Source organism: Staurois parvus, unplaced genomic scaffold, assembly GCF_062004578.1.
Source record: "Staurois parvus isolate SC_StPar_1 unplaced genomic scaffold, SC_StPar_1.0 ptg000045l, whole genome shotgun sequence".
Classification (NCBI taxonomy): domain Eukaryota; kingdom Metazoa; phylum Chordata; class Amphibia; order Anura; family Ranidae; genus Staurois; species Staurois parvus.
Window position 1 is genome coordinate 3,744,627 of NW_028317841.1, and position 12,117 is coordinate 3,756,743.

Here is a 12,117-nt window from a genome sequence, read left to right on the forward strand (position 1 = left end):
TGGAACACCTTGTCAGCTTGACTGCAATCTAGACTCTTGTTGTAGAATATTAACAAACTTAAGGTGATCATAGATGAATGGTAATTTTGCGGATTCAGCAGGGACTTGGAAAATTATGGTCCTGATCCACAGAAATCAATCAGTTGACTTCTGTCAACGGGACTTGTTGGCAAATTTTTCTTGATCAGCGGCTGCAGCCACTGACCAGTGTAGTCTGACAATGGAGAGTCCAGCAGGATGCCTCTTTTCACCTCGATTGTGTGAATGGAGGAATCAGGTTTTTTTTATGGGTTTTTTTTCCAGTTTAACTGTCTCTTTACAGACAGCAACTAAAGATCTTTCAAGGACATTGTTCTAACTGTGTCTTTATACAAACAAATGAAATTCTAGCAAGAGAACCCATTATTAACATTATCATTAGCACTTAATATTATCATTTAATCATTAGTGAAGAAAATAATTCTTCTTCTTCATCAAATGGAAATACTGTTGAGGGAAGTAAGTGAACTTATAGCTCAAACCTTGGGCTTGGACTCCCCATTGTGACACCCACACTAATTTTATTTAACCTTTATATTTGCCTTTTTTCCAGGTGTCCTTGGTCCTTCTTACTCCAAAGGTGGGTGAATCCAAAATGCTGCAAAGAGTGACACCTCATAGTAATGTTTTGCTGCTCTCTGCAACATTCTCTTATGAGTTCAGGAAGGGGGACATGCTATGATATTCTGGGCTAATGAAGCTGAACATTGAATAATGTTGGGCATCATTCAAAAGAAGACTGGCACTGAATCCATGAGTAGGATATTCTGGTGGGCAGCACAGGAGAAGAGGCTAGTATAGCATATGGAGCTGATTTTTTATTTTCACAGACTGCCAGTTGATCCTTTTTGGTGCAAATTAAAAGCATTTCCAGTTCATTGTATATATAATTAGTGCTAAATATGGAATGCACCTAACAAACATTTCACCCTGTTCAGTGTTTTGGGGCAGTGCCAGAGGGAACTGCCAGTTTGCACTGTTTCCCACACACTCCCCTGTCCTTATTCCCTTTCTGTAACCCCCCCCATTTCTTCCCTGGCTTCACAACTGATCCATCAATCTTAATGCTGACCCATCTAATACAACTATTTTTTCAGTCTATATTTGATTACAGCATGTCCCTATCAACTTACCATCTTTGAAGCCCACTACCCTCACTTAATACAAGGAGCTTATTCCTCAACATACCACCCAGAACCATGTACAATGACCATATAATGCTACAATACGTGCCTCATTCTATTAATACCTACCCTTTGACTTCAATCATGTTTAATGCAGGGTTGCTCAACCTTTTGAAGAGCGAGGACCACTTAAGTGATTTGGTACCCGATCGCTGGCCACAATCATATGAAAAGGTTAAGAATTACAATTTTGAAAAATTTTGAATAGCATAATGAATATTTTCCTCCTGCACTCACTGAATGGAAGCGGAAGAGAGAGGAGGAGAAGCCAGCTTTTAGCAGTTGCAGGAAGAAAATTTAAAGGATTGGTTCCTGTATATGTAGCTACTCCTGTCCAAGTGTAAAGCAGAATGTGACAGGGAGGCTGCACAGACCCCTGGAGCATGGGGAGAACTAATGCTACACCAGTGGTTGTGGGGGGTTGATAAAACACATCTCAACTATGGTGTTTTGCCACCCTGCCCCCCCCAAACTGCAAAAGTAAACAAGCCCTTTTTGTCTGGAACCCCCTATAAGGCTGTTTTTACACTGCTGCGCTGTGGTTCACCTGCACCGCGGGTGCACCACAGTGCACCTGTTGCTTTCCTGTTGCACTTTGCCATAGACTTCTATCACATCCTGCAGGTGTTGTACACTTTCAGAAAGTGCAAGAAACCTGCAGGAAATAATAGAAGTCTGTGGCTCAGTCCAGCTAACCCACAGGAAAGCTGTAGGTGCACTGCGCTGCACTCATGGACCAGTGTGAGAGCAGCTTAATAGTTATTAACCCTTTTTTTAGGTGCTAATATGCCCATTGCAAAAGTGAAGTGTGCAGTGTATATGTTGTTAAATACACTGACCTTCTTTTCCTCTTCCAGCTTCTGCTGGCATCACTCACTGTCTCCAGGCTGCTACAAATGTCCTAGGCGAAGTGCTCTTGGAATCACTCCAACTTGGACAGGAGTCAACGCTACAAAGGAAGCATCAGCTTATGTGGCTTTTGCTCTCTCTGTGGCCACCTGCTTCCTACACTGCCTGTGTCAGTTCAATGCACTCTGATGCTCTGGGATGGGGGATTAGCACACCCAGATTTCGATCAATAAGTTGCCAACCCCAAGGGTGCACTTCCCTGATTTGAGGTCGAGGGCCACTTCAGAGGGCTCTGGGGCCCACATGTTGAGCCCCCCTGGTTTAATGCCTTGTCTATTTGCCCTCTCTTTGGATACATGTTACTAACAGAGTGTTTCCTACTTTGTCATTGCTCATTATCGTCATTTATGCCACTGGAAATATGGCATTATCTTGTATTTTTTTAATACTAAATAAAGTTTTATAGAATTATTTATGGAATGCATAGTGATATTTGACTATTTTAAGTGACAACAAGTCAACAGTATACTGACAGTTTTTTTTGTTTTTTTAAAAGGCTGTCTTTATATCTTGAGGGAGAGACAGTAGCGTGGTTTAAAGCATTTAGCAATTGTTAGATCATAACCAGGCAGATTGGTTGGAGTGCAGAGCAAATGCTTACTGAAGGTTTTTAAAAGCTGTACAATTCTAAAAGCTGATGTTAACTCCAGAGATGAGAAAAGAATGAAAGAATATGGATTATCATTTCTTAAAGGATAAGTTCCCTTTAGGGAACATGTTACATGTTCTACCAATTTTTATGGTGGAACATGTGACATGTACCCGCTCCTGCAGCCACTTCCTGATCCCTCCCTCCCTGTGACAGTGGGCTGGGGATTTCCCCCCCACACCCGCTGACACTATTTGAATAGAGCATGGCAATGTGGGGCTCCGCCCACACCACTGTTTCATTCATTCACAGAGTTCTGGGAATGAATGAACTACAATTACCTACTGCCTTTGTAACTGACAGCTTGTAGTTCTCAATGAACTATCAATGCACTGTTGAGCACTCTAGGTAGTTCATTGATTGTTCCTGTCATTGTGTAACTACCTGCCCATATGAGGTACGAGCAGACAGCTTACACTGACAGTCTGTGAGAGCCCTGCATAGCACCTGTGATCTGCTGATTGTGGGTGCAATGCTTTCTTGGCTCCTACAAAAAAATAATAGTAAATGTGCATTTATTCTTTTTTTTAAAGGTGAACTTATCCTTTAGACAGCCAGGTAACCTCCAAATTATTAGCCTTTAGTGAGAGATCTTACATCAGTTTAGGGCAACTTAAGCTGTAAGTTTACAAACCCCAGTGCATACAAACCCAAGACACGTTATCTCTATTTTGGGACACCACAGTAGCCATATCAGTTGGGAGCAGTTGTGGAAGAAAACACAGAAATACAGAGATAATTGAACAGAAACAGACATGAATGTAGGGTCCTTATGCAAATAATGATCTCAAAGGTGGTTAGCAAATGGGAAGAGAGTGCCTTAAAAAAGTACAGAAAAACAAAGAATTAAAGTGTTTTTTTTTTTCCATCAGGAATTGGTTAAAACCTCTATGAATTTTTTTCAAATTGTTTCTTCCTGCTTTGCTTGCCTTCACTTCCTGGTCTTTTGGATACAGCAGGAAGTTGAAATAAATCCCTCCAAAGTGAGAGTAATTCTCTCTTAGTTGTCAGTGGAACAGTGTTTGCAAATACAATGATCAGAATCCTTCAACGTACCGAATAAAATGATGTCATGGATGAGAAGTGATAGTTATTGTTCTAAATATTTTTCTAAATGTTTGCTCGCTGATATGGAATGCAAAACTCTATCCAAGAAATTAATTTTTCCTGCAGCAACTTCAACATACCCAATCCTGCTCTGATGATACGTTAGCAGGCATAGAGATATTCTACCTGTCCAGCATATTTTTAATCTATAATAAGCACCTAGGTAGCTCCCATGCATGCAATAATGTATGCTATTTCTTTAGGCCTGTGCTTCCATAATGATGTTGCGTCAGCAATCAAAAATATTTTCTTGATATACAGTTTCTTACCCCCATCTAAAAATGCCTGATTGGTCAGTGAAGCACTTTTCATCCTAACATGAAAAGACCCTACTTGCATTTTACTAAAAGCAACAGTTAAGACTTACAGTTAAGCTACAGTGTCTACAACCCCCTTTACCCAGGACAGTAAACAACTGAAAATGTAACCAATTAACATTTTTCTCCTTACAATTATACAGCTACCATCTGCCTGTTAAGAAGAATTTGAATAGGAGTAGTCTGCCAGCTCTGTCAATCTTAATGACCCCCCTTTTAATGTGTAAATAGACTTGTCACTGGCCTATGTATGTTCATTCAATATCTATGTTGCCAAAAGTATTGGGATACCTGTCTTTACACACATGAACTTTAATGGCATCCCAGTCTTAGTTGTAGGGTTCAATATTGAGTTGGCCCACCCTTTGCAGCTATAACAGCTTCAGCTCTTCTGGGAAGGCTGTCCACAAGGTTTAAGAGTGTGTTTGTAGGACTGTTTAACCATTCTTCTAGAAGCGCATTTGTGAGGTCAGACACTGATGTCGGACGAGAAAGTCTGGCTCTCTCATCCCAAAAGTGTTCTATTGGGTTGAGGTCAGGACTCTGTGCAGCCCAGTCAAGTTCCTCCACCTCAAGCTCGCTCATCCATGTTTTTATGAACCTTTCTTTGTGCAGTGGTGCACACAGTCATGTTAGAACAGGAAGGGGCCATCCCCAAACTGTTCCCACAAATTTGGAAGCATGAAATTGTCCAAAATGTCTTGGTATGCTATTTCCTTAAGAGTTCCCTTCACGGGGGTTGGGCCACTGTACACTAAGGCACTGGACACTGCAATGCACTGGACACCCCAATGCACTGGACACCCCAATGCACTCTACCCTGTAACGCACTGGACACTGTAATGCACTGGACACCCCAATGCACTCTCTGCATACTCTGTAACGCAGTGGACACCAAAATGCACTGTACTCTGTAACGCACTGGACACCAAAATGCTCTGTACTCTGTAACGCACTGGACACCGCAATGCACTGTACTGTGTAATGCACTGGACACCAAAATGCACTGTACTGTGTAACGCACTGGGCACTGCAATGCACTATACCTGGTGTACTCTCCTCCTCTCCTGTTGATCCTCTGGCTGCAGCAGGTAAAATCAGGGACTCCCAGGCTGCCGACGATTTTTTTTGTTTTCGGCTGGCCCGGTCGGCCAGATAAATGGCTTTGGCGGGGCGTATCTGGCCCGTGGGTCATAGTTTGAAGACCCCTGCTCTAGACCATAATAGGCTCTTGTTACACTTGTTTGGGCCCTTACTACTTGTATTTTTGGTTGTCCCAAGTACTAAAATTCTGAGATTATCTTTGTGATACTACCCTGGGTTTACACATGGTATTGAACTTTGTTGAGGCAAAATGTTTATGAGACATACCACTTCTTATGTACCTAGATGTTTATTGGAGTCATCTGTTCTTATTGACTTACTACTATGTTTTCAACATCCATAAAGAAGATGAGAAAAAAAAAACAACAAACTGAGTGCTAAAAATGTGAGGAAAAAAATGATACAATAAAGTCTCAAGAAGATCAAGAGAGTAAGATGACACGTAGAAAGATCCAAGTAAGAGTAAGCCAAAGAGCATAGAGACTGCATAAGATTTAAAAGTATCCTTTATCAAAAAACATCAAAGCTGGGGGATAGTGTTGGCTTGATTTATAATGACAGAGCCAATAGCATGATTAAATAAAACACATAAGAATTCCACATAATATTAACTATAACCTGCTTACCCATACACACCTTTAATTACCTGCCACTTACAGCATATTGTCCTTAGTTGCCTGTGTTCTCACACTGCTTAATGTTAATGCCACTCCACCAATCATTACTGCCCTATTTTTATACATTTAGATAATCATGTTATTGGCTCTGACTCACCATGTTTATTCCCCCGAACCCCCCTAGAAGGGAGGTTTTTAGCAATGAGATATTGGCACTTATGATACATGGGCCAAAACCTTTGAAACATGTAAAAGGGTCAAATTGTGGTTAATTGTTTTTATATTGAATGTTCTATGCGTACGTTCTACCTATCATTGTTCATTGTTTCAGATTACTTCTATGCCCTTGAAGTAGTGGACAGAGTAACAAGTCAAGGATTTTTCCATATCTTCTCTACTCATTGCATTGATTTAAATGAATCACTGCACAGCAATGTAAACCAAAGATGATATAATTACAGATTGATCTACTGTATGTACAGTATATTATCAGGTTATTTGTGAGAAGGTGGATAGTCAGTAGTATTTTTGGTCAACCCCTCAAGTGGAACATACTGTAGGTGCATTCACTAATTGTTTCTGTAAAGAGTTTGTGGTTTTAACTATTTATTTATAATAGAATTTTAATTTCTCCTCAGAATAAAAACTTGATAGAAGTTGTTACCCCTCATCAATCTATCAGAAACTGGAAAAAAAAGAAGTTTTGGCTTTAAGTATAATTGTTTTAACTTTTGACTACAACTCCTACTATCGGACTTGGATTCCTGAATTGTTGTTGTTAGTACAGTCTAGAAGAAAGGTGAACTGACTCTTAGAAAATTCTGTTAATGGCAAGTTTTACCAGAAGCAGGGTTTGCAAGCATGACTTAGGTCTTCAGTACAAAGGAAGGATACTTTAGTAGACGCAGTTTTATGAAAACACTGACTTTTTGGACACTTAAAAGGAATATAGCAGAGTTTAAAACAAGTCATAGTTCAAAGAGAGAGAGCAAGACTCATATTATCAATGTTCTTTGTTAAAAGGACTGGTATAGTAGCCTTTCAAGTTTGCCGGTTAGTTGCAAGAAGCCAAGGACTGTTCTTTAAGCAACAAAAGACACGGAGGAGGATTTGCGAGCACACAGATTTATTAAAAGGACATCTCTTATAAACTGAATTGTTCTTTGGGAGTGAGAGTTTGGAGCAGATCAGGCAGCTTTGCTTGAGGTTGATGCTCACATATTTGTTGCAGAAGTATACAGTATGTGTTAATTAGATTTGAAGTAGTTGGAAGAAAGGTTATATCAGATCAGCTAGACACTTTTTCAGCTATTAAAAATTGACATGGTTGTTTCTAGAGCACCACTTCTTTCTCAATAAACTCTACATGTGTACATTTTAATCTCCCATATATATATAAAGAACTTAGGCTTGAAGCTCATATGATCTTTTGATAGAAGCAATCATACCTTAAGGAATACAGTATATTTACTATTCTATCTTTAAAATTCAACCTAACCTCTGTCCTACCACTGATTCAGAACCCACACTCTAAATTTCAGCCTCATGCCTAACCTCTAAACCCAACCCTAATCTTAACGCCTGAACATTAACTGAGCCTTTAGTGGAACTTTCAGTAACTAAGAAAAGTGTTTGACAATATACAGCAATAGTAGATCTGTTTAACCACTTGCCCTCCAGAGAATTTACCCCTCTTCCTGACCAGGCCATTTTTTGCAATATTGTGCTGCGGTACTTTAACTGACAATTGCGTGGACATGCAATGCTGCACCCAAATGAAATGTGTGTCCTTTTTTCCCAAATCGAGTTTTCTCATCTTATTTTCAATATGGTGTATGCATTGTTCTTGTTCGTGCACAGTGTTAGGAAGCGGTATTAGTGCAGCTGATAAATCGGTATGAAGTGTTTGCCGTAATGAGAGAAGTATGTTCTTCATAGCTAATTCTGAAACAGGTTGGTCAGAGGCAGGGAAAGCTTCTATGGCTGACTGCAGCTGTGAGGCAGGAATGTGGAGGAGAGGAGATGCCTGTGTATCTATGTGGAAGGGATCCTCTATCCTAGTCCTGGATTTGGCAGGACTGCGTGATGTGGGTGATAATGGGGGAGATGACTCACCCGGATCGCCATCATATAGAGGAACGGAGAGCCTGGGGTCTGGTGTGAATCTGTATTGGTTGTCTGGCAGGGTGGATAGATCGCTGAACAGGCCGCTGGTGCCATCTTGCATCCTGTGATCCCGGGCTGCATAGAAGTCTGTGAGCTTCTGCGGTTGCCCAGGTGACTTCCTGCGACGTGGCATAACATCGGAGAGTGGAGGGGTAAGTACCCAATCAGTGAAGGTATTTTTCAACCCTGAAGTCGCTGTGTGGCCGCTGACTGAGCTGGAGTGCTGTGGAGCTCTGTTTGGAAGCAGCCATCCACAGAGCCAACCGGACACGCCCCCAAATGGAGCTTTCTTTTGGTGGTATTTGATAGCCTCTGCATTCTTTATTTTTTGCTTTATAAACAAAAGACCGACATATTTAAAAAAAAAACATTTTGGGGACTTTTTGCTATAAAACATCAAGTAAAAAACATTTTAAAAATCAAATTTCGTCATAAATTTAGGCCAAAATGTATTCTGTATCATGTCTTTGCTAAAATAAAATCCCAATATGTGTAAATTAAATTTTTTTTTTTTTATTTAAATACTAGTAATGGCAGCGATCAGCAATTTATAGAGGGACTGCAGGACTGCGGCGGGTATTCTGGCACTGACATCCCCAGTGACACTAACACAGTGTTCAGTGCTAATAAAAAGCACTGATACTGTACTGTGACACTAGGTGCCGGTGGGGAATCTGCATTCGTTTTAATGACGCCAGACCCTCTTAGACCATTGGAGAATGGAAGGAAGACCCTTTATGGACCAGTATGGGGTCCATTCACAATATTGTGGTGCATAGAGCAAACACTGTCAATCATGCACCTGCCTTATTTTTGGCAGTTCAGTTGCACCCCAATGCATACCATAGTCCTTTTTGACTTATTGTATGCATGTGTATTGGGGTGCTCTTAAAAATGAATTGCAGTACACCACAAGGCACATATACCTGTGTATTACAGGGTATTAACATGAGTTAAAATATGAGTTTTACTGTGTGTGATGCAGTGCATAAGTGGGAATGCAATATAAAAGCAGACTTTAAAATAAAGTCATGGGACTTTACCTAGGATGAGGCAAAGTCTGCTCTCCTGGCAGGAGGAAGCATTTCCTCAATCTCCTCTCTCCCAGTGATCAGCCTGCAAATACAATGTAACTTTGCAGCAAGACACAAGGTGATAGGCTGTAGTTGGGGTCTACTCTGTGTGAGACATTTGGGGGGTAAAGACAAACAGTGCATCAAGAAACTGGTCTCACAAATAGACACTGCAAATGTCTGCTGTTGAATACAACATAGCTACTGCTTATGAATAAGGCTTCTATTTTACGTTGATCATTCAAAGGATAACCTCTGTCATTCACATCATATTATTTGAATATGTGAATCTCTGCAAGATTCATTTAAGATTTAGTATTCCACAGATGGTAGGGCATATTAATTATGATCAGAAAGTTCTCATTTAGATGCAGTATAACTGTTTTACTTGCCCATCTCAGTCTGAAGTGATCTATGGATTTGCTAAATGATCTGTACTTCTAATACACATGAGATGTTGACTAGAGATGAGCGAAGTATTCAAAAATTCGATTCGACTGATTCGGCGAATTCGTGGAAAATTTTCAATTCGAGTCGAATATATTCGCTGCAAATTTAACTTATAAAAGGGTGTTTCTAGGCTTCAGAGAGCCTTTATATTAGTGCAGAACACTGTACCTTTAATTTAAATGCCCTTGGAGTCTGCTGGGGAAGAGAAATAATACTGACAGTCAGTATGACATGCAGATGAGTGCCGTCGATCTTAGAATCACCGCACACTTCACTCATTTGGGCAGTCACGGGGCCAAAACCAGAGTGTGGAGCCACAGTGTGGCGGTGGAGGCATTAGCAATGGGAGGCCATACAGCACCCTATGACAAAAATGGAAACCACCAGCAGTGTGAGGAGACCTGAAAGTGACACATGGCAGAGTGTGGCGATGGAGACAGCAGCAATGGGAGGCCGTACAGGGACCCATGACACACTCTGGACCTGGCAGCAGCATGAGGAGGCCGGTACAGGGGCCCATGACAGATTACGGGCCTGGCAGAAGCATGAGGAGTCGGTACGGGGGCCCATGACACACTCTGGACCTGGCAGCAGCATGAGGAGGCGGTACAGGGGCGCATGACAGGTTACGAGCCTGGCAGCAGCAACTTGGACAGGAGGACGTTCAGCTTCTGCACCGTCGGGTGCGTGCTCGCAAACTGTTGTCTCTTGGAAACGGATTCCAAGAAAGACTGCTGACGGAATCCGTGAAGAGGAGTAGCAGGAGAAGGAGCATCTGAACGAGCGGAATATGCCAACAAGCGACAACAGGGGCCCATGACAGATTACGGGCCTGGCAGCAGCATGAGGAGTCGGTACGGGGGCCCATGGCAGATTAGGGACCTGGCAGCAGCTATGGGAGGCCCGTAATCTGCCAGCACCCTATGACAAAAAATGGAACACACCAGCAGTGTGAGGAGACCTGAAAGTGGCACATGGCAGAGTGTGGCGATGGAGACAGCAACAATGGGAGGCCGTACAGGGACCCATGAGAGACTCTGGACCTGGCAGCAGCATGAGGAGGCGGTATAGGGGCCCATGGCAGATTAGGGGCCTGGCAGCAGCTATGGGAGGCCCGTAATCTGCCAGCACCCTATGACAAAAAATGGAACACACCAGCAGTGTGAGGAGACCTGAAAGTGGCACAAGGCAGAGTGTGGCGATGGAGACAGCAGCAATGGGAGGCCGTACAGGGACCCATGAGAGACTCTGGACTTGGCAGCAGCATGAGGAGGCGGTATAGGGGCCCATGGCAGATTAGGGGCCTGGCAGCAGCTATGGGAGGCCCGTAATCTGCCAGCACCCTATGACAAAAAATGGAACACACCAGCAGTGTGAGGAGACCTGAAAGTGGCACATGTTTGGGGCATGATTCATGGCGGATTTAGTCAGTTGTGTCAGGAACTGGTGGTTTGAAATCCAGACTAATCCACGCCTGATTCATTTTCACAAACGTAAGTCTCTCCACACTTTGGGTGGACAGTCGTGTCCTCCGCGGAGTTACAATACCTCCTGCCGCACTAAACACGCGCTCCGATGCCACGCTACTGGCCGGGCATGACAGCCTTTCAAGGGCAAATTCAGCTAGTTGGGGCCAAAGGTAAAGTTTCGTTGCCCAGTAGTCAAGGGGATTGTCTACCTCGGTTGGCAGGGTGCTGTCCAAGTAGGCCCAAGCCTGTTGTTTGAGGTCCTGCTCCAGGTCCACCTGATGCTGCTGCTGCTGCGGCTGGTTAGTAGTTTCCTCACTGCGCTGGTGAAGAAAGCTACTCATCATCGACTGCAGACTGAGGCAGCCGCTGCTGGTGGAGCTGCCACTGCTCCTAACACCCCACCCCTCCCCTGCTGCCATGGCAGTGGAAAGCGAGCGCACAGGGCCCACAGTGTCTGAGGATGGACGTTGGCGCACAAAGGCAGAGACCAGCTGACTACATAGGTGGTTTTTATAGTACGTTATTTTGGCCTCCCTCTCAGCAGGTGTGAAAAAGGCCACCATTTTTGAACGGTAGCGAGGGTCCAACAAGGTGGACAGCCAAAAGTCATCCCTCTGTCTGATGGTTATTATTCGGCTGTCGCTACGCAAGCAACCGAGCATGCTATGGGCCATTTGTGCCAAGGAATGCGAGGGACTCCCTGCCTCCATCTCCACAGCATACTGCCACGGTGCGTCTGGGTCCTCTGTCTCCTCCTCCTCCTCCTCTACCAGATGCTCCTGCTCCTCCACTCCTGTCCGCTGAGTGGAAAAACCACCCATTTCACTCAATAATTCCTGAGCACCAATGTCCTCCTCTACCTCCTCCTCTTCTTCCTGTCCTGCCCCCACAGGGGTCATGTGGCGTTGAGATCTGTGCGCCACGTCTACCGCACCCTGACCAGCCATTGTTAACAGCATTTGTTCCAGGACGTGCAAAAAGAGGAATGACGTCGTTCATCCCATAGTCCTGCCGACTCACGAATAGCGTGGCC